Source organism: Stegostoma tigrinum, chromosome 1, assembly GCF_030684315.1.
Source record: "Stegostoma tigrinum isolate sSteTig4 chromosome 1, sSteTig4.hap1, whole genome shotgun sequence".
Lineage (NCBI taxonomy): Eukaryota > Metazoa > Chordata > Chondrichthyes > Orectolobiformes > Stegostomatidae > Stegostoma > Stegostoma tigrinum.
In genome coordinates, this window is record NC_081354.1 from 189,615,423 (window position 1) to 189,639,909 (window position 24,487).

A 24,487-nucleotide genomic window follows, 5' to 3' on the forward strand; every position below is an offset into this window, starting at 1 on the left:
TAGTTACTCACTGGAAGATGCACCTCGAGACTTGCCAGCAGGAAATGGAAGTCAGGCGATAACACTGAAAGGAGCACACTGCCACACCAATGCCCCATCCACCCCCGTCCGTGATTGCCTCCTGCCCCAAGTGTAGCACAATCTGAGGTAAACGCATCAGTCTGTATAGCGTTCTACAGACTCACCCTGACAGTGAAAAAGTCATCCTTGTCTGCGAGGGTCCACTGTCGATGATGATGATTCATATGCCTAATCCATAGAACATAGAACAGTACAGCGCAGTACAGGCCCTTCAGCCCACAATGTTGTGCGGATCTATTATCCTACTAAGATCAGTCTACCCGGCATACTCGACATTTTACTATCCCCCTTGTGTCTATCCAAGAGTCGTTTAAAAGTCTGCAAAGTATCTGACTCCACTACCACTGCCAGCAGTGCATTCAACATGCGCCCCACTCTCCGTGTGAAGAACCTCCTTCTGACATCTCCTCTATACCTTTCCTCATGAAACCTGCCCTCCAGTCCAGGCAGCATCCTGGTAAATCTCTGCATCCTCTCTGAAGCTTCCACATCTTTCCTGTAACGAGGTGACCAGCACTGAACACAATATTCCAAGCGTAGTCTAACCAGTTTTATAGAGGCTGCAGCATAACCTCACAGCTCTTAAACTCAATTCCCCTACCAATGAAAGCGAACACACCATATGCCTTCTTTACAACCATATCAACTTGGGTCGCAACTTTGAGGGATCTGATGTCCATTGCAATCTACAACAGCCTCCACGCTGTCCACAGTTCCACCAACCTTCATGTCTTCGGCAAACTTTTAACCCACCTTTCCACTTCCTCATCCAAGTCATTTATAAAGATTACAAAGAGCAGAAGTAACAGAATAGATCTCCGTGGCACATCACTGGTGACAAAGCTCCAGGCTGAATACTTTCCATCTAGTACCACCCTCTGTCTTCTATTGGACAGCCAATTTTGTAAATAGACTGCCAAATTTCCCTGAATCCCAAGCCTCTTTACTTTCTGAATGAGCCTACCATGTGGAACACTACCTAATGCCCTGCTAAAATCCATAGTAGCCTGCTGTGAAATACCGTACCAAATGCCTTATTAAAGTCCACGTTTATCTTATTATTCATGTTGTGATTGGAACAAAGTCAGCCAGGTGGACCTCATAGAATATGAGTTCTCTAACTGGGGCTGCTAACCTGTTCCAATCACGGAGATCTGACTGACAGCTGTAAACAGGAGTGTTTGGGATACTGGTCAATTTATGAGCTGGCTGACAGCTATCTGGGTCAATGTTACGTACTCTGCACGTGTAAAGAAAAAGTAAGATGGTGGTGGGAAACCTACCTTCGTTCAATTATTTCAGGGGTGAAAACAGCAGGATTAATGATGTGACCATACAAAAGCACCTATCAGCTGAAGCCCAACTGGACTTCAAACAGGCACTACAATTAGAAAATGCAGTAAGTGAAGCTTATGATTTATAGGGTATTCCGATGGAGATGGACACCCTTGCCAGTCCAACTGAGCTTGGAGAATATCAAATGGGCAAAAACAGTTGCATAGCTTCACTCAGGACACATCCTGATCAGAGGGCCTTGAGGTCAACCACAGCAAAACCCCAAAACAAAGTCTCAGCCAGTCAGTTAACATTTTCTCAAGGATCAGGCCTAGTTGCTGCAGGTATGCAGATTCTAGACGGCAACAGACTTCCACTAGGCCTGAACTGAGTATGAGAACTCATAGGCCAGTATCCAGGAAAGACCACAACCTGGAAAGTCTATCTACTTCTCGTTTGGAACAGTTAAATTGCTCAGCAACATCCAAATCAGAACCAATCAAAATAATTGTGAGATTAAATGGTGACCCAGTTCCAATGGAGTTTAATAGTGGTGTGGCAGTGTCATTGGTTGTGGAACCAGTCATTAACAAAATTCCCTCCAGATTCCAAGTTAACGCTTAAGTTTGTATAAGACCTCAGCTTGGCTGAGAACCTGTACCTGACTGTAGTAAATGTCTTGATGGGGCTAAATTGGTTGAGAAAGATTCCACTATTGGCTCAAAAGTTTTTGATTGGAAATGGCCACCAGAGTGAAATCCTAATTAAATAGCCAGAAGATTTTCAGGCAGATTTTCTGGGGAGGCAATGGCCTACTGGTGTTATCACTGGACTGTTAATCCAGAGACTCAGATAATGTTCCGGGGACCCGGGTTTGAATCCTGCCATGGCAGATGGTGGAATTTGAATCCAATAAATATCTGGAACTAAGTGTGTAATGATAACCATAAATCCATTTCCAATTGTTGGAAAAACACATCTGGTTCACTATGCCCTTTAGGGAAGGAAATTTCCATTCCTTCCTGGTCTGGCCTGCATGTAACTCTAGACCCACATCAATGTGGCTGACTCTGAACTGCCCTCTGGGCAGTTAGGGATGGGCAATGAAAGCTGCCTAGCCAGCGATACCCTCATCCCATGAATGAATAAAGCTGGGGGGGGGGTGGAATCTAGGGGCTATCAATGGCACAAGGCCACCTTACATGTTGATCATGAAGCAATTTGAGGATTCTGCAAATCTGGCCCAGTTGCATTTGCCGTACGTGCAGTAAAAGTACAAGCAGAAATCAGGATGCTGGAAAGCAAAAGAATCACAAAGTCAGTACAGTATGCAGAATTGGCAGCACTGGTCTTACTGACTGTGAAGCCTGAAGGGTCAGTTTGCCTTTGTGTGGATTTCAAATAGTCAATCCCTCACGTAGAGGATTTATATGCAAAACTGGCAGGGGGGCTGTCCTTCACAAAGCTGGACATGAACCATGCATACCTGCAATTACGATTAGGTGAGGGTTTCCAGAAATATGCTACAATTAAAGCCCATTAAGGTTTGTATGAATATATGCGACTGCCGTTTGTGTTATCATCAGCCTTTTCCAGCGGACAACAGAACATTTTACAAGGCCTATCCCAAGTTGCCATTTATTTGGATGATGTGCTCATAACCGGGAAGACCAACAAAGAGCATTTAGAGAACTTAGAAATAGTGCTGAAATGTTGTTGGCACATTATGTTTTCAGGCGAGGGGTGGCACTGTGGCTCAGTGGTTAGTACCATTGCTTCACAGCTCCAGGGACCTAGGTTCAATTCTAGTCTCAGGCAACTGTCTGAGGGGAGTTTGCACATTCGCACCATGTCCCCGTGGGTTTTCCCTGGGTGTTCCAGTTTCCTCCCACAGTCCAAAGTTGTGCAGAATGGGTGGTTTAGTTAAGGGGAGTAGGTCTGGGTGGGAAGTTCTTCAGGATGTGGACTTTGATGGCCTGTTTTCACTCTGTAGAGATTCTATGATTACCTCCCACAGTATCCTGAGATAGATCCGTGTAGTCCTGGGGTATTGTCCATTTTATTGTATTTCAAGACACCCAACACTTCCTCCTTCATTATGTTGAGCTGCCTGACAGTATTCATACATCTTTCCCTAACCTCAACATCGCTCATGTCCCTCTCTTTGGAGAGTATCGATGTGATACCCATTAAGGATCTCACCCATTTCCTCTGGCTCCACATTTACCTCCCTTATGCTCAAGTGGACCTAATATCTCCCTCCCAATATATGTATACAATGCCTTCGGAATCTCCTTGACCCTGCTGATTCCAAACTCCCCATGTGAGCTCTTTCCTACTTTCTCTATATTCTTCAAGGGCTTTATCTGTTTTTAGTTGCCTAAAACAGAGGAGTGCTTCTTTTTTGGACTAAATTGATCATTTCCTCTGTCGTCTAAGGTTACTAAATCTTGCCATTCCTATCCTTCATTTTCATAGGAACACAGAACATAGAACATGGAACAATACAGCGCAGAACAGGCCTTCAGCCCTCGATGATGCGCCGACCTCTGACCTAATCTAAGCCCATCCCCCTGCACTATCCCATCATCATCCATATGCTTATCCAAGGAATGTTTAAATGCCCCTAATGTGCCAACTACATTGGCAGGCAGGGCGTTCCACGCCCTTACCACTCTCTGAGTAAAGAACCTGCCTCTGACATCTGTCTTAAATCTATCACCCCTCAATTTGTAGCTATGCCCCCTCGTACAGGCTGACGTCATCATCCTTGGGAAAAGACTCTCACTGTCCACTCTATCTAATCCTCTAATCATCTTGTATGTCTCCATTAACTCACCTCTTAGCCTTCTTCTCTCCAATGAGAACACACCCAAGTCCCTCAGCCTTTCCTCATAAGGCCTTCGCTCCAGACCAGGCAACATCCTGGTAAATCTCCTCTGCACCTTTTCCAAAGCTTCCACATCCTTCCTGTAATGGGGCAACCAGAAGTGCACGCAATATTCCAAGTGAGGCCGCACTAGCGTTTTGTACAGTTGCAGCATGACATCACGGCTCCGGAACGCAATCCCTCTACCAATAAAACCTAACACACCGTATGCCTTCTTAACAGCACTATCAAACCTGGGTGGTAACTTGCAGGGATCTATGTACATGGACACCAAGATCCCTCTGCACATCCACACTGCCAAGAATCTTCCCATTGACCCAGTATTCTGCCTTCCTATTGTTCTTCCCAAAGTGAATCACCTCACATTTATCCGCATTGAACTCCATTTGCCATCTTTCAGCCCAATTCTGCAGTTTATCCAAGTCTCCCTGCAACATTCTTCCACACTGTCCACCACTCCACCAACTTTAGTGTCATCTGCAAACTTATTACCCCATCCAACTATGCCTATGTCCAAGTCATTTATAAAAATGACAAACAGCAGTGGTCCCAAAACAGATCCTTGAGGCACACCACTAGTAACCGGACTCCAGGCTGAATATGTTCCATCAACCACCACTTGTTGCCTTCTTACAGAAAGCCCGTTTCTAATCCAAACTGCTAAATCTCCCTCACTCCCATGCCTCCGTATTTTCTCCAATAGCCTAACATGTGGAACCTTATCAAAGGCTTTACTGAAGTCCATGTACACCACGTCAATTGCCCTATCCTCATCCACATACTTGGTCACCTTCTCAAAAGACTCAATGAGGTTTGTGAGACACGACCTGCCCTTGACGAATCCATGTTGACTATCTCCAATCAAATTGTTGCTTGCTAGATGATTATAAATCCAATCTCTTACAATTCTTTCCAAAACTTTTCCTACAACTGACATAAGGCTCACTGGTCTACAATTACCTGGGTCATCTCTATTGCCCTTCTTGAACAAGGGCACAATATTTGCAATCCTCCAGTCCTCTCTAGACAATGAGGGCTCAAAGATCAAGGCCAAAAGCTCTGTCACCTCCTCCCTAACTTCCCAGAGAATCCTCGGAAAAATCCCATCCGGCCCAGGGGATTTATCTACCTTCATGCCTTCTAGAATTGATAACATCTCCTCCTTACTAACCTCAAATCTTTTCAATTCTAGTAGCCCGTAACTCAGTCTTCTCCTCTACCTTTTCCTGAGTGAAAACAGATGAGAAATGCCTATCCTGCACTCAATTAGACCTAAAATGCTCCCACGTCAGATGTGGACTTAACCTCAATCAGCAGATCCCAAACCACATTCTCTAATTCTTGCCTAATTTGGTTATAGTTGGCCTTCATCCGAGGTCCACTCTTGTCCTTATCCATGAATATCTGAAAACCTACAGAATTATGTTCATTACTTTCAAAATGCTTCCCGAATGAAATGTTGATCACCCTGGCGGGCTCATTTTCTAGTATGGCCCCCTCCCTCGTTGAACTATCCAAATTCTGTTTCAAAAACTCTTCTGGACACATCATATTGCTCCCCATCCAAATCCCCAGCACTAAGGGAGTCCCAGTCAATACTGGGTGAAGTTAAAATCAACCACGACAATAATTTCAACATTTTGTTGAAATATATAAATTTTGAGAGGACTCAATTTAAAAATAAAATGTACCCTACTAGATAGAGATGCAAAGAGAATTTTACAGACTAACCACACCCTGAGAATAAATAATTTATTCAAGGCTGAGTTAGATAATTTTTGCTAAGGGAGTCAAAGGTTATTGGAGTGTGTGGTGTTTAGGGGTCAATCAGATAAAACATAATTTTCTTGAATGGAAGAGCATGCTTGGGGATATAGATAGCCTATTCATTGAATCCCGAAAGTACAAAAAGAGGCCATTCGGGCCAGCAAGTCTGCACTTGCTCTGAAGAGCATCCCACCCAGACCATCATCCTATCCCCACATTTACCATGGCTTATCCAACTAGCCTCAACAGGAAACTACAGAGCAATTTTGGATGGCCAGTCCTCTTCGACTGCATAACTTTGGACTGTTGAAGGCAATCAGAGCACTCAGAGGAAACCCACACAGACATGGGGAGAATGTGCAAACTGCACACAGTCACCCAAAACTGGAATCAAACCTGTGGCCCTGGCACTGTGAGGCAGCAGTGCCTTCCACTGAGCCACCAAGCCACCCCCACTCTTCATTCATATATTTTATTGCTAAAACAATTTTCCATGACATTAAGTGGTAGATTTGAACAAATCTAATTCTTCATCTTATATCCGTCATAACTGATTGCAAATGCAAACTTCCCTGCTGTCTTTGAAGTTACATTTGTAGAAGCATTGCAAAAAAACAAATAGTGAATTGGTGAAACATCTTACCTGGTGCACATCTGGATGTTAAACTGTAATTGTTTCCTTCAGTAGCTGTTATTGTAAAAAATTAAAACAGACCTAATTAGAAACAATTAAGTGATAGGACCTTAAGAATTAGAGATTGGTAGAGAACATTTACCACATCCATGCTAGGTCATTGAAGGAGCAATCAAATTTCCACTCCCATACACTATCCCCATAGTCCTGCAAATAATCCCAACTGAGTGTTTATCCTGGGTAAATTGTAATAAATCCTTCTCCTTGATGGAGGAATCAATGACCGGGCACACAGATGTAAGATAAGAGGCAGGAGGTTCAGAAGGGATGCGAGGGAAAACATATTCACCCAGGTGGTAGGAATCTTGAACTCACTGCCTATAACGATATCGAGGCAGAAACTGTCATAATAAAGAATAATGGAACACAGTCATCCATACAGCCCCTCAAGCCTGTTCCACCATTCAATTAGATTATGGCTGATCTATGCCCTAACTCCATATATTTGCCTTTGGCCCATATGGTCACAAGATGTAGGAGCAGGCCTTTTCTGCTCTGTAGGCCTGTATGACTCAATGACGATGAACCAATGTAGTCTCACCAATGCACTATATAACTAAAACATAATATCCTTACCTTTATGTTCAATTCATCTTGTAAATAAGGGCTAGAATTCAATTAGTCTTCCTGATGACTTTCTGTGGCATTTTGTAACGCGTGACTTGAACATCTAAATCTGTCTGCACCATGGTGGCTCAGTGGTTAGCACTGCAGCCTCACAGCACCAGGGACCCGGGTTCAATTCCAGCCTTGGGTGACTGTCTGTGTGGAGTTTGCACATTGTCCCCGTGTCTGTGTGGGCTTCCTCCCACAGTCCAAAGATGTGCAGGCTAGGTGGATCGGCCATGCTGAATTGCCTGTAGTGTTCAGGAGTGTGTGGGCTATAGGGGGATGGACCTGGGTGGGATGGTCCAAGGGGCAGTGTGGACTTGTTGGGCTGAAGGGCCTGTTTCCACACTGTAGGTAATCTAATCTAATTATGCTGCCATGTGTCAATTCATTAACCTCTGCTTTTTTTATTCCTTCTGCCAAAGTTACCAATTTCACATTTTCGTATATTATTCTCCAACTGCCAGATACTTTGCCCACTCATTCAGCCTATCTATATCTATCTGCAACCTCCTTGTCTCCTTAAAAGAGGAAGGAGAGAGAAAATGGGAAATTATAGGTCAGTCAGCCTAACGTCCGTGGTGGGAAAAATGCTGGACTCAATCATTAACAGGTTTGTGTCAGGAAGGAGGATGCACTAGAAATTTTGAAAAATATCAGGATAAGTAAGTCCCCTGGGACAGATGGGATATACCCAAGGTTGATATGGGAAGAGATTGCTATGCCTTTCGCGATGATCTTTGCGTCCTCACTGTCCACCACAAGAGTAGTACCAGACAAGATAATGTATGGCTGAGAAAGGGTGGATGCTGCAAAGTTGTTTCCGTTAGGCGGGGAAACTAAGACCAGTGGGCATAGCCTTAGAATTAGAGGGGGTAAATTTAAAACTGAAATGAGACATTTTTCAGCCAGAGAGTGGTGGGCTTGAGGAATTCATTACCACGGAGCGCAGTGGAGGCCGGGACGTTAGATGTCTTCAAGGTAGAGATTGATAAATTCTTGATCCCACAAGGAATCAAGGGCTACGGGGAGAGTGCAGGGAAGTGGAGGTGAAATGCCCATCAGCCATGATTTAAATGGCGGAGTGGACTTGATGGGCCGAATGGCCTTACTTCCACTCCTATGTCTTATGGTCTTATGATTGGAGGGTGGCAGATGTCATTCCATTGTTCAAGAAAGTGAATAGGGATAATCCTGGGAATTACAGACCAGTCAGCCTTAATTCTGTGGTGGGCACATTGTTGGAGAGGATTCTGAGATATGGTGTTTAGGATTATTTGGAAAAGCACAGTTTGATTAGAAATGGTCAGCATGGCTTTGTGAGGGGCAGGCCATGCCTCACAAGCCTCAATGAATTCTTTGAGGATGTGACAAAGTACACGAATGAAGGCACAGCAATGGATGTAGTGTATATGGATTTTAGCAAGGCATTTGATAAGGTTCCCCATGGTAGGCTCATTCAGAAAATAAGGACGCATGAGATACAGGGAAATTTGGTTGTCTGGATACAGAATTGGCTGTCCAATAGAAGACAGAGGATGGCAGTAGATGGAAAATATTCAGCCTGGAGCTCGGTGACCATTGGTGTTCCACAAGGATCTGTTCTGGGACTTCTGCTTCTTGTGATCTTTATAAATGACTTGGCTGAGGAAGTGGAAGGGTGGGTTAGTAAATTTGCCGAGTCACAAAGGTTGGTGGAGTTGTGGATAGTGTGGAGGGCTGTTGTAGGTTGCAACGGGACATTGACAGGACACAGAGCTGGGCAAAGAAGTGGCAGATAGAATTCAATCCAGAAAAGTGTGTAGTGATTCATTTTGGAAGGGTGAATTTGAATGCAGAATACAGGGTTATTGGCAGGATTCTTGGCAGTGTGGAAGAACAGAGAGATCTTGGCGTCCATGTTCATAGATCCCTCAAAATTGCTACCGAAGTTGATAGGGTTGTTAGGAAGGCATGTGGTGTGTTGGCTTTCATGGCAGGGGAATTGAGTTTAAGAGCTGTGAGATTATGCTACATCTCCATAAAGCCCTGGTTATACCATACTTGGAGTATTGTAACAAAGTTTGGGGCTGGATGAAAACAGCAGACCAAGCAGCATCTTAGGAGCACAAAAGCTGACGTTTAGGGCCCAGCCCCAAAACGTCAGCTTTTGTGCTCCTAAGATGCTGCTTGGCCTGCTGTGTTCATCCAGCCCCACACTTTGTTATCTTGGATTCTCCAGCATCTGCAGTTCCCATTATCTCTTGGAGTATTGTGTTCAGTTCTGATCGCCTCGTTGTAGGAAGAATGTGGAAGCTTTAGACAGGGTGCAGAGGAGATTTAACAGGATGCTGCTTGGACTGGAGGGCAAGCCTCATGAGGATAAGTTGAGGAAGCTAGGATTTTTTTTCATTGGAGCAAAGACAGGTGACTTGATAGAGGTGTAAAAGATGATGAGAGGCATAGATAGAATGGATAGCCAGAAATCTTTTTCCTCGGACGAAAATGACAATTAAAAGGGGGCATAATTTTAAGGTGAATGGAGAAAGGTATGGGGAGATGTCAGAGGTAGGTTCTCTATACAGAGAGTGGTGGGTGCGTGGAATGCGCTGCCGGCGGTGGTAGTTCATCCAGCCTCACATTTTATTATCTTGGAATTCTCCAGCATCTGCGGTTCCCATTATCTCTTAATGTTTTGGGTCTGTTCTGAGGTAAGGTCATCGGACCCGAAATGTTAGCTCTGTTTTTCCCTTCACAGATGCTGCCAGACCTGCTGAGCTTCTCCAGCAACTTTGTGTTTGTTTCTGTTTCCTGATTTACAGCATCTGCAGTTCTTTTGGCTTTTATAAAAAATGTTGGCACACCATCGTGGACTGAAGGGCCTGTACTGTGCTGAACTGTTCTATGTTCTATTAAGGATGTAATAATTAAGCATTTGTAATCAGTCCTATTCAGCATGGATTCACAAAAGGGAATTCATGCTTGACAAATCTTCTTGAATTTTTTGAGGATGTGATCAGTAAAGTAGGCAAGGGTGAATCAGTAGATGTTGTGTAGCCAGACTTTCAAAAGGCTTTTGACAAGGTTCCACATAAGAGATTAGTAAGGAAAATTAAAGCTCATGGCATTGCAGGTAATGTATTAACATGGATAGCAAACATGCTGGCAGACAGGATGCAGTTGGCATAAACGGGTCCTTTTTAGAGTGGCAGGCAGTGACAAGTAGGGTGCCGCTGGATTCAGTTCTGGGACCTCAGCTGCTCATAACATATATTAATGATTTGGATGAAGAAATTGAAAGCAACATGTCCAAATTTGCAGGTGACACTAAGCTGAGTGATAGTGTGTGCAGTGAAGAGGATGCTAAGAAGTTGCTGGCTGACTTGGACAGGCTGGCTGAATGGGCAAATGCAGTAATAATGTGGATAAATGTGAGGTTATCCACTTTAATTGCAAAAACAGGAAGGCAGATTATTACCTGAATCGTGGCAGTTTAGGAATAGGTCAAGTTCAACGAGACCTGGGTGTCATAGTGCAACCATCCCTTAAGATTGGCACGCAGTTGCAGCAGGCAGTGAGGAAAATTAATGGCATGCTCTGCTTCATAGTGAGATGATTTGAGTATCGGAGGAAGGATCTGTTGCTTCATTTATATAGGGCCTTGTTGAGGCCACACCTTGAGTATTGTTCCCCTAGTCTGAGGAAGATCAGATTTTCTATAGGCATAGTCCAGCAAAGGTTCACCAGACTGATTCCTGGAATGGCAGGACTGATATATGAGGAAAGCCTGGATCGGCTGGGCTTGTATTTGCTGGAATTTAGAAGACTGAGAGGAATCTCATAGAAACATATAAAATCCTGATGGGACTGGACAGGTTAGACGTGGGAAGAACGCTCCTGATGTTGAGGAAATCCAGAACAAGGGTCACAGTCTAAGAATAAGGGGTAAAGCTATTCAGGACTGAGATGAGAAAGAACTTCTTACTTCAGAGAATTGTGAACCTGTGGAATTCTCTTCCACAGGAAGCTGTTGGGGCCAGTACATTAGATATATTCAAGAGAGAACTGGATGTGGCCCTTGTGGCTAAAGGGAACAAGAGGTATGGGGAGAGGGCGGGAATGGGATACTGAGAGTGTATAATCAGCCATGATCAAGTTGAATGGTGGTGCAAGTTCGAAGGGGCAAACGGCCTCCTTCTACACCTATTTTCCATGTTTCAATGTTTAGCTAGCGTGCCTTCACTTCGTTCACCTAAGCAATTGATATTAATGGTTACCAACTGAGGCCCCAGCAGAACCCATAATGGATTCATTACGAAAAATAACAATTATTCATACCTCCTGCTTTCTTAATAATCTTTTTTATCTTCTGACTAATCATAAGACCATTAGAAATAGGAACAGGAATACAGCATTCAGCCTCTTGAGCCTGCTCCATCATTCAATAGGATCATGGTTGATTTGACACCCCTCGCTTCCACATAATTTTCCTATAACTCTTGATTCCGCGACTGATTAAGAATCTATATCTATCTCAGCTAAAATATCCTCAAGGGCTCCACCCCCCACCCCCTCCTCATAGCTCTGTGTGGCGGAGAGTGCCAAAAACTCCCAATGCTCAGAAGAAATTTCTCCCCATCACAATGTTAAATTGGCACCACTTAATTCTGAGATGATGCCTCTGGTGCGGTATTCTCCCATGAGGAGAAACATCCTCTCTGTATTTCTGTCCGTTAAGAATTCTATATGTTTTAATGAGATCAACTCTCATTGTTTTAAACTCCAATGTGTAGAGTCCCAGCCTGTTTAGCCTTTGCTCAGAAGAAAATCCCTCCATATCAGGGATCATGTCAGCGAATCTTGTCTGACCTGCTTTCAAAGAAATAAGTGGAGCAAAACTATTAATAATACTCCAGGTATGATCTCATCAGTAAGACTTGCCCGCTTTTTACTCCAACCACCTTGAAATTAGGGCCTACCTTCCATCAGACTTCCAGATTACTACTGCCTTCCGTGCTAGCTTTCTGTTTCTTGCATCAATGTCTCCTCGTCCCTTTGTGCTACAGTTTTTCTCTATTTAACATAATTTTCTCCATTTAGATATTACTGTTCTTTTCATATCCAAAACAAGCACAAGAGCTTTACACTTTCCCAAATTCTACTCCATTTGTCAACATTTTGGCCACTTGTGTAACCTATCAATATCTCTCTGTAAACTGCTTATATCCCTCTCACAATCTGCCTTTCCAACTATTTTTGTGTTGTCTGCAAATTTGGCTGTAGTATTCACTTCCTTCCTCCAAGTCATTAACATATGTTGTAAACAGTTGCAGTTCCATCACTGATCCCTGTGGAACAACACTGGTCACAGGTCATCAACCTGTAAAAGAACCCTTAAAACCAATTACAAAAATATAAGTTGCTGGGAAAGTTCAGCAGGTCTGGCAGCATCTGTCAAGAAAAATCAGAGTTAACATTTCGGGTCCGGTGACCCTTCCTCAGACCCGATGGTAGCTAGGAAAATGTCGGTTTATATGCAGAGGATTGGGTGGGGGTGGGGCCCAAAGAGAGATAAGAACAGCTGGCCAGACAGAAAAACTTAATAACTATCTGGTAATAGTGGCTAATAATGGGTAGTGTGTAATGGCAGGCGATATGATAACAAAGCCTGGTGATTAGGATAGGGGGGGCAGGAGATGGGAGAGTTCAGGCCTTAAAATTAGTGATAATGGGAACTGCAGATGCTGGAGAATCCAAGATAATAAAATGTGAGGCTGGATGAACACAGCAGGCCCGGCAGCATCTCAGGAGCACAAAAGCTGACGTTTCGGGCCTAGACCCTTCATCAGAGAGGTCTAGGCCCAAAACGTCAGCTTTTGTGCTCCTGAGATGCTGCTGGGCCTGCTGTGTTCATCCAGCCTCACATTTTATTATCTTAAAATTAGTGAACTTGGTATTGAGTCTGGAGGGCTGCAGGGTCCCCAAGCGAAAATGAGGTGTCGTTTTTCCAACTTGCGCTGAGCTTCACTGGAACACTACAGCAAGCCTGAGTCAAAGCTGTTGGCCAGGGAACAAGGTGGTGTGTTAATGTGGCAGGCAATTGGAGGCTCAGGGTCTGTTTTCTGGGCAGAACACGGATATTCTACAAAGTGGTAAGCCAGTCTGTGTTTCATTTCCCCAATGTAGAGGAGACCACATTGTGAGCAGCAAATACATAGAACATAGAACACAGAACATTACAGCACAGTACAGGCCCTTCGGCTCGATGTTGTGCCGACCTACCATACCAATCTGAAGCCCATCTAACCTATGCTATTCCATGTACGTCCATATGCTTGTCCAATGACGACTTAGATATACTGAAAGTTGGCATATCTACTACCGTTGCAGGCAAAGTGTTCCATTCCCTTACTACTCTCTGAGTAAAGAAACTACCTCTGACATCTGTCCTATATCTTTCACCCCTCAATTTAAAGCTATGCCCCCTCATGCTCACCATCACCATCCCAGGAAAAATGATCTCCCTATCCACCCTATCTAACCCTCTGATTATTTTATATGTCTCAATTAAGTCACATCTCAACCTACTTCTCTCTAACAAAAACAGCCTCAAGTCCCTCAGACTTTCCTCATAAGACCTTCCCTCCATACCAGGCAACATCCTAGTAAATCTCCTCTGCACCCTTTCCAAAGCTTCCACATCCTTCTTATAATGCGGTGACCAGAACTGTATGCAATACTCCAAGTGCGGCCGCATGACAGTTTTGTAAAGCTGCAGCATAACCTCTTGGTTCCGGAACTCGATCCCTCTATTAATAAAAGCTAAAACACTGTATGCCTTCTAAATAACCCTGTCAACCTGGGCGGCAACTTTCAAGGATCTGTGTACATGGACACTGAGATCTCTCTGCTCATCTACACTACCAAGAATCTTAACATTAGCCCAGTACTTTGCATTCCGGTTACTCCTACCAAAGTGCATCACCTCACAATTGTCCACATTAAACTCCATTTGCCATCTCTCAACCCAGCTCTGCAGCTTATCTATGTCTCTCTGTAACCTACAACATCCACCGACCTTAGTGTCGTCTGCAAATTTACTAACACATCCTTCTACGTCCTCATCCAGGTCGTTTATAAAAATGACGAACAGCAGTGGACCCAACACCGACCCTTGCGGTACACCGCTAGTAACTGGACTCCAGGATGAACATTTCCCATCAACCACCACCCTCTGTCTTCTTCCAGCAAGCCAATTTCTGATCCAAACAGCTATATCTCCCACAATCCCATTCCTCTGCATTTTGTACAATAGCCTACTGTGGGGAACCTTATCGAAAGTCTTGCTGAAATCCATGTACACCACATCAACCGGTTTACTCTCATCCACCTGTTTGGTCACCTTCTCAAAGAACTCAGTAGGGTTTGTGAGGCACAACGTACCCTTCACAAAACCGTGCTGACTATCCCTAATCAAATTATTATTTTCTAGATGATTATAAATCCTATCTCTTATAACCTTTTCCAACACTTTACCAACAACTGAAGTAAGGCTCACTGGTCTATAATTACCAGGGTTGTCTCTACTCCTCTTCTTGAACAGGGGAACCACATTTGCTATCCTCCAGTCTTCTGGCACTATTCCTGTAGACAATGACGAGTTAAAGATCAATGCCAAAGGCTCGGCAATCTCCTCCCTGACTTCCCAGAGGATCCCAGGATAAATCCCATCTGGCCCAGGGGACTTATCTATTTTCACACTCTGTAGGATTTCTAATACCTCTTCCTTGTGAACCTCAATCCCACCTAGTCTAGCAGCCTGTATCTCAGTATTCTCCTCGACAAAATTGTTGTTTTCTAGAGTGAATACTGTCGAAAAATATTCATCTAGTGCTTCCCCTATCTCCTCTGACTCCACACACAGCTTACCACTACTATCCTTGATTGGCCCTAATCTTACTCTCGTCATTTTTTTATTCCTTAAATACCTATAGAAAGCCTTCGGGTTTACCCTGATCCTATCCGCCAACAACTTCTCATGTCTCCTCCTGGCTCTTCTGAGCTCTCTCTTTAGGTCTTTCCTGGCTACCTTGTAACCCTCAAGCGCCCTAATTGAGCCTTCACATCTCATCCTAACATCAGCCTTCTTCTTCCTCTTGACCAGAGATTCCACCTCCTTCGTAAACCATGGCTCCCGCGCTCTACAGCTTCCTCCCTGCCTGACAGGTACATACTTATCTAGGATACACAGGAGCTTTTCCTTGAATAAGCTCCACATTTCTAATGTGCCCATCCCCTGCAGTTTCCTTCCCCATCCTATGCTCCCTGAATGTTGCCTAATCTCATCGTAATTGCCTTTCCCCCAGCTGTAACTCTTGCCCAGTGGTATACACCTATCCCTTTCCATCACTAAAGTAAACATAACAGAATTGTGATCGCTATCACCAAAGTGCTCACCTACTTCCAAATCTAACACCTGGCCAGGCTCATTACCCAGTACCAAATCTAATGTGGCTTTGCTCGTTGTTGGCCTGTCTACATACTGTGTCAGGAAGCCTCCTGCACACACTGGACAAAAACTGACCCATCTATAGTACTCGAACTATAGTGCTCCCAGTCAATATTTGGAAAGTTGAAGTCCCCCATGACAACTACCCTGTGTCTCTCACTCCTATTGAGAATCATCTTTGCTGTCCTTTCCTCTCCATATCTGGGACTATTCGGAGGCCTTTCGAAAACTCCCAACAGGGTGACCTCTCCTTTCCTGTTACTTCCCTCAGTCCATACTACCTCAGTTGATGAGTCCCCAAACATCCTTTCTGCAACTGTAATGCTGTCCTTGACCAACAATGCGACACCTCCCCCTCTTTTACCATCTTCTCTGTTCTTACTGAAGTCTTACAGTAGACTAGGTTGTGGGAAATGCAGGTGAAGTGCTGTTTCATCTGGAAGGAATGTTTGGCCCTTGGAGGGAAGAGGTAAATGGGCAGGTGTTACAGCTACAGGTTGCAAGGGAAGTACCATGGGGCTGTGGGTTATGTTGGGAATGAAGAAAGAGTGGACCAGGGTGTCTCGAAGGGAACAGTCCCTGTGGAAGGTAGGCAAGGGAGGGGAGGAGAATATGTGTCTGGTGGTAACATCTCGCTGGAGGTTGGAGAAATGGTGGCTGATGATCTTCTGAATGTAGATGCTGGTGGGATGGTAAATAAGGACAAGGGAAACCCTATCACAGTTGCAGGAGAGAAGAAAGTGGGTGAGGGTGGAAGGGCGGGAGATGAGTCAGACGCTCTCTCTCTCTCTCCCACTGCAACTCTCTTGTAATCTCTCCATCTTCGGTCCGCCTCCCCCTCTCTCCCTATTTATTCCAGAACCTTCACCCCATCCCCCTCTCTGATGAAGGGTCTAGGCCTGAAACATCAGCTTTTGTGCTCCTGAGATGCTGCTGGGCCTGCTGTGTTCATCCAGCCTCACATTTTATTATCTTGGATTCTCTAGCATCTGCAGTTCCCATTATCACTGACACAATTTTAACCGCACTTGAGTGCCCTGTTGACAATGCAGCAGGGGAATCCTTGGTTGAGGAAGAAGGTGGACATTTCGGAGGCTCCCTTGTTAAAGTAGTCCTCATTGAAACAAATGTGACAGAGACAGAGAAACTGAGAAAATGGAATGGAATCTTTACACGAAGCAGGGTGCAAGAATGTATTGTCCAAGTAGCTGTGTGAGTCAGTGGGTTTATAGTGGATATTAGTAGCCAGTCTATCCCCAGGAATGGAAACAGAGATGTCAAGGAAGGGAAGGGAGGAGTCAGAGATAGACCAGGTGAAAGTGATGGCAGGATAGAAACCAGAAGCAAAATCAACGAACATCTCCTATTTCGGGTGATAGATGGAAACGGGACCGATGATATCATTGATATATCAGGCAAAGAGTTACAGTGCGGGCCGCATACTGTATGAAGAGGTGGGCATAACTAGGGCCTGTGTCGGTATCCATGGCCATCCTTCTAACGTGAAGAAGATGACAGGAGTTGAAAGAGAAGTTGTTGAGGGTGAGGGAGAGATAATGGGAACTGCAGATGCTAGAGAATCCGAGTTAACAAAGTGTGGAGTTGGATGTCAAGCTCGGTTAAGCGGACGGTGGTGGTGGGTGGGGATGGTTCAGGCCTTTGCTCCAGGAAGAAGCAAAGAGCCCCGAGACCATCCTGGTGGGAGATGGACACATAAGGTTAGTGTAAAGGACACATCCATGGTAAAAAGGAGGCAGCTCTCATGCTTGCCAACTGGAAATCCTAAAACTAGCGTAAAACATCAGCAGGTCTTTTAATGCCACTTGTTGTTTCCTGCATATTAGCCAATCGCTATCCATGCCAATAGATTAGATTAGATTCCCTACAGTGTGGAAACAGGCCTTTTGGCCCAACAAGTCCACACCGCCCCTTGCAACATCCCACCCAGACCCATCCCCCTATAACCCACACACACCTGAACACTACGGGCAGTTTAACACGGCCAATCCACCTAGCCTGCACATCTTTGGACTAAGAGAGGAAACCGGAGCACCCGGAGGAAACCCACGCAGACACAGGGAGAATGTGCAAACTCCACACAGACAGTTACCCGAGGCTGGAATCAAACCCAGGCCCCTGGCGCTGTGAGGCTGCAGTGCTAACCATTGAGCCACCGTGCCACCCCAATATACTACCCTCAACACCCTTTGCTCTTATGACCTTTTGTGAGGTACCTTGTCAAATGTCTTCTGGAAGTCCAAATAAAACACATCTGCTCACTCTTCTCTACTACTCTGATTGAGACTTCCTCAAAAAACTCAAATAAGTTAGTCAGATCAGGCATCAGACCTGCCACTCACTTCTGTGCCGTTATGTGCTTTTTCCTTAAGTTTGATTTTTTTTCTAAGTTGTTTAGATATTAATAAATGGTGGCTCCTTCCTTGAGAATGATGCTTTATAGTAGAATTATACCTATTCTGAGTATTATGAAATGTTCCCTTTACTACCTGCAGTTAATGAAATGATCTATTTCCTAGCTCAGTATGCCAGTTCATTTCAGCAAGTTCCCCTCTTATGTCGACATTGTGGTCCTTATTTAAGTTTAAAATACTCCTTTTCCCTTTCAAAAAGAGTGTAAATTTCAATTATATATGTCACATGCTACCTCAGCAAGCCTTGATTCTGAGGTAATTATATCAATCCTATCACATTAGACAACAATGATAACGGGAACTGCAGATGCTGGAGATTCCAAGATAACAAAGTGTGAAGCTGGATGAACACAGCAGGCCAAGCAGCATCTCAGGAGCACCTCTCTGATGAACATTCTAGGCCTGAAACATCAGCTTTTGTGCTCCTGAGATGCTGCTTGGCCTGCTGTGTTCATCCAGCTTCACACTTTGTTACATTAGACAACTAGTTGACTTTATCTTTTAATCTGGTTAATTTCACAGAAACATAGAAAACAGGTGCAGAAATAGGCTCCTCAAGCCTGCTCAGTCATTCAGAACCTTCTTTAAAAAAATCATTCGTGGGATGAGGGCATCGCTGGCCAGGCCAGCATTTATTGCCCTCTGAGCAAGTACGAGTCAAACACATTGCTGTGCATCTGGAGTCACATTTAGGCCCGACCAAGTAAGGATGGCAGTTTCCTTCCCTAAAGGACATTAGTGAACCACATGGTTTTTTCTCAACAATTGACAATGAATTCAAAGTCATCATTAACGGACTCTTAATTCCAGATTTTTTTTGTTTTAAATTTAATTCAAAATCCTGAGTCTCTGGATTAACAGTCCAGTGATAATACCACTAGGCCATCAACCATTCCTGAATGATAATGGCTATCATCCAACTTAATACCCTATTCACACTTTCTGTCCCACTTTCGTGCAAGTGTTATCTTAGCTCCTTATCCAGGCTACCTTTGCCAATCTGAATGTTCAAGTGCATCTATCGATAAGGTTCAGCTGATGGCGCAGTGCTACAGATCGACAGCATCCACAGTTCTTTTCTTTTACCAGATTAAACAATGCAATAGAAGCGAGGGTGCAAAAGAGATTCTCTACAATGTCACCTGGGCTGGAATGATTCAACTGTGAAGAGAGACTGCATAAACCGGAAAAAAAAACAAAGGACTGCGGATCATGGAAATCTGAAGCAAAAATGACCTTCCCTCCATTTGAAGGTCAGAAGCGAACAGGAAAGGTTGAGAAGATATGGGTCATGTGCAGGCAAATGGGACTAATTTGGTTTGGGAAACTTGGTCAGCATGGATAAGTTGGACTGAATGGTCTGTTTCCATGCTCTACGACTGTACGAAAGCCATCCAGGGTCTCTAAGGATTTGGAGTAGATTTGTAGCTCGGGTTGTGGGTGTTGAGGGTGGTTGGCTTGCCAAGCTGATTTGTTGTTCTGCAGACGTTTCATTACCTTGCTGGTTAACATTCTCAGTGCAGCCTCCGATGAAGCGTCGGTGTGTTTTCCCACCTGGTTTTTAAACTCTGGAGTCCATTGAGCTGGATTGCCTCACTTCTGGTTTTTTTTCATAGTGGACTGTATATGGGGTCGAGTTCTATGTGTTTATTGATGGTTTTCTTCGTGGAGTACCAGGCTTTTAGGAATTCCCGTGCTTGTCTCTGCTTAGCTTGTCTCAGGATTTTGGTGTTGTCCCTGTCGAATTGGTGGTTCTCCTTATCCATGAGGATTGAGATGAGTGAGTACTGGTTATGTCTTTTTGTAGAGGCTGCACTGTGGATGTTACCCAGCAAAGTAATGAAATATCTGCGAAACAACAAACCAGCTGGGTGAGCCAACCAACCTCAACCATCCAGGCTCATCGTTGTATCACAAGATTTTATCTCAAGAACCTAATATTCCTTCTTGTATACTTTGTACTACATTGTAGGTGCAGGTTAGTATGCCACTCCCACTAGTGACTTCTTTCTCCTACTATTCTTCATTTTTACTTAAACAGATTCTACATCCGGATCACTTGAACCAAGGCCCCCAACTGCTAGTGCCCTTTTGACTTTACCTAGCTTCCTATTCTTGAATACGATATACCCTTCAATATTTAGGCCCAATTCTTCTCTTCCTGCAGTCATGTCTCAATGACGGCTTTTAATCTGTTCACTTTGTTATGAATGTTATCCACATTCAGATACAGAACCTTTAGCTTTGTCTCTGCTATCTTTGAATATTGGGTCTTAATGTTTGTCATACTTCTAGGTTTCTTCTTTGTCCTTTTCTCCCACTCTGTGATCTTCATTCCCCATTTACTTTCCTCTCTTGTCTCGACTCATTGATACATTTCACCTTTCCACAGTTTCCTTATTTAGTTGAAACCCTTCCAACTTCCCACGTTATGCCTTTTGCATGATCATCACCTAGCCCAGTTCAGGTTTGGATCATGCAAATAATAAAGTAACCACTTTCCTAAGCACCAGTGCCATTAGCCCAAAAAAATCCCCACTTTTGCCACACCTGTATTTGAGCTTTGTATTCATTTCTTTAACTGTGAATAGCAAGTGTCAATTTCCAAAAATCTGAGATTATCAACTAGAGATTTTGACCTTTGAGGTCCTAGTTTCTAATTTAGCACCTAGCTCCTCATAGTCATAGAGTTGTACAGCACAGAAACAGATCCTTTGGTCTATGTGTCCACGCTGACCGGGTATCTTAAACTGATCTAGTCCCATTTGCCAGCATTTGGCCCATATCCCTCTAAACCTTTGCTATTCATACAGCCATCATACTATTGATGCAGAACTTCTTTTCCAGTTCTGCTTTTTTTGTTGGTATTTAATGTTTGTCTTGATGCATGTCCCCATAAACAATGTACAGGACAGTCTTGCATCACGGAACTGTTCAGAATAAACATCGACAAAAACTGCCACAACTCTCTCCAGGTCTTCTTTGTAAACACACATTGCACAAGAAGATGGATAGCAGTGTCATCGCTATAAAAACCATTTTGAGGGCAATTTGCGGAGGTGGTGAGACTCTTGGCCTGTAGGAAAAATCTGACGGGAAGGGTCTTTCTCACTTAACATGAACATGCAAAATAGGAGCAGAAGTAGGCCATTCGGCATATTAAGTCTGGTTCACTATTCAATAAGATCATGGCTTATCTGTCTGTGCTCTGAATTTCACTTTTCTGTTTATCCCAGATAATCTTCAATTCCCTGTTTAACAAGAATCTATCCATTTCTGGATTGAAAAGTATTCAATAATCATACTTCCACTCACTTCAGAGGCAGAGAGTTCCAAAGTCATAAAACCCTCAGAGAACATGTTACCAATATCACTTTCCTAAAATGTAATTAGCAATTTTAAATGTGCCCCTTTACTTTGAACTACCCAAACAAGTAAATATCTGTCAGAGCGAAAATGTTAGAAGTTATTAATAAAGACGTTAGGGTACAGCATTTGGATAAGTCCAAAATAATCAGGCAGAACTAATTTTTTAAATAGAATCCCTACAGTTTGGAAGCAGACCATTCAACCTATCAAGTCCACATCAAACATGTGATGAGGACCCCACCCAAACATATCACCCTACTCTACCCCTGAAATTCTGCATTTCCCATGGCTAATACACCTTGCCTGACACCCCTATACACAATGGGCAATTCCATATGGCCAATCTACCTAACCTGCACAACCTTTGTGCTGTGGGAGGAAACCAGATGGTGTCCCCGATGGTGGGTGTATCACAGTATAAGGATTAGGGGGAGATGAAGTGACAGTTCTTCACCCAAAGAGTGGTGAGCCTGTGGAATTCATTACCGCAGGAAGTAGTTGATGTCAAAACATTGAATGCATTCAAGAGGCAACTGGATATAGCACTTGGGGTGAATGGGATCAAAGGTTATGGGGAAAAAGCAGGATTAGGCAATTGACTTGGATGATCAGCCATGATTGTGAAGAATGGCGGAGCAGGTTTGAAGAGCTGAATGGCCTCCTCCTGCTCCTATCTTCTGTTTCCATGTATTGCATAATCTGCTAATTGCATCAGATGTAATTACTCTTGTACCGAGTTTATATCCAATTTCAGAGTTATATCCACGCACCCCAACAAGTGTACACTGCAAACTTGGCACTGCACATATCAGTAATTTAAGGAAGATCATTTTTAGTGGCTTATGGCCCATTTTAATGGTGAATATCTTGCTGAATAAGTCAATTATAATATTGCCCTGGATCCTATCAGCTTAGCTTCTTAACTTGTCTGCCAAATGAGATCTTGTCAAAAACCTTACTGGAATCCACGTAAACTACATCGACAACACTCATTCACAGACCTAATGGCCATCTTCAGAAATTCCATTAAATTTGTTCAACATACTGCAGAGAGTAACTTACTCCCAAAGCCTGTTCGTCATCCACAAGGCACAAGTCAGGAGTGTGATGAAATAGTCTCCACATATTTGCATGGGTGCAGCCCCAATAACACTCCAGAAGCTTGACACCACATTCTTGATTGGCCCCACATGCACAAATATCTACAAGATGCACTGCAGAAATTCACCAACAGAAAGTAATTTAAATAACGTCTTTCAAACCAAGGACCACGTCCATCTAGAAGGACAAGGGTGGCAGTTACATGGGAACACCACTACCTGCAAACTCCCCTCCAAGCCACTCACCAACTTGACTTCGAAGTATAGCACTGTTGTTTCACTGTCACTAGGTCAAAATCCTAGAATTTCCTCCCAAAGACCATTGTGGATCAATCTATAGCACATGGACTGCAACAGTTCGAGAACGCAGCTCACCACCACCTGCTCGAGGGCAACTCTGGACATGCAATAAATGCTGGCCAGCCAGTGATGCCAATGCCCCATGGGTGAATTAAGGTTGCTTGAGATAATGTAAAGACCATATCATTTTATTTTTGTATGTTTGATTGTTAAATGCAATTGGAAAAGGACAGTTTTAAGAACTACGAATTGTGAAATGGATTCCTGTCCATTTTAAAAGCAGATTATCAGCACTCATTGTCAGTGTTATGTATACTGCTGGATAACAAGGTGTAGAGCTGGATGAACACAGCAGGCCAAGCAGCATCTGAGGAGCAGGAAAGCTGACGCTTCAGGCCTAGACGCTAGGCCCGAAACGTCAGCTTTCCTGCTCCTAAGATGCCGCTTGGCCTGCTGTGTTCATCCAGCTCTAGACCTTGTTATCTCGGATTCTCCAGCATCTGCAGTTCCTATTATGTCTATGTATACTGATGTTTGCTCTAGCAAAACACGAAACGTTAACTCTGTTTTCTCTTTCACAGATACTGCCAGACCTGCTCAGCTTTTCCACCAACTTTGTTTTTGTTCCAGCTTTACCAGGATGTTGCCAGGACTAGAGGATTTGAGTAATAAGGATAGGCTGGGTCTTTTATCACTGGAGTGCAAGGGGTTGAGTGCTGACCTGAAAGAGGTTTATAAAATCTTGAGGTGTATAGAAAAGGTAAATAGCAGGTATTGTTTCCCTAGGATGGGGGATTTCAAGACTGGGGGCATACTTTTAAGGTGAGGGGAAAAAGATTTTAAAAAGATACAATGGGCGTCTCTTTTTGTACAGAGTGGTTACAGCAAAGAACAAAGAAAATTACAGCACAAGAACAGGCCCTTCTGCCCTCCAAGCCTGCGCAGATCCAGATCCTGCATCTAAACCTGTCACCTATTTTCCAAGGATCTGTATTCCACTGTTCCCTGCCCAGTCATGTATCTGTCTAGCTATATCTTAAGTGATGCTATTGTGCCTGCCTCTACCATCTCTGCTGGCAATTTGTTCCAGGCACCCACCACCCTCTGCATAAAGAGCTTTCCACGCATATCTCCCTTAAGCTTCTCCCCTCTCAGCTTGACATTGTGACCCCTAGTAATTGAGTCCCCCACTCTGGGAAAAAGCTTCTTGCTACCCACCCTGTCTATACCTCTCATGATTTTGTAGACCTCAATCAGGTCCCCCCTCAACCTCCATCTTTCTAATGTAAATAATCCTAATCTACTCAACCTCTCTTCATAGCTAGCGCCCTCCATAGCTAGCACCAGGCAACATCCTGGTGAATCTCCTCTGCACCCTCTCCAAAGCATCTGGTTAAGTTCCTTTTGGTAATGTGGCAACGAGAACTGTATGCAGTATTCCAAATGCGGTCAAACCAAAAACCCATACAACTGTAACATGGC

General features: G+C 43.9%; 1 protein-coding gene across 3 annotated transcripts in view; it reads left to right on the forward strand.

Annotated features, from left to right (window-relative positions):
* Positions 1–23,940, forward strand: part of LOC125456120 (telomerase reverse transcriptase-like) — a 68,118-nt gene extending 44,178 nt beyond the window's left edge. For 2 of the 3 annotated variants that reach the window (XR_007248395.2, XR_009446630.1), the window contains one exon: positions 19,326–21,190. The gene's annotated coding sequence lies outside the window, so the exon portion shown is untranslated. Of the gene's footprint in view, positions 1–19,325; positions 21,191–23,586 lie in introns of those variants that run through there. The other variant, XR_009446631.1, reaches the window with a different exon arrangement.
* The last annotated feature ends 547 nt before the right edge of the window (positions 23,941–24,487 follow it).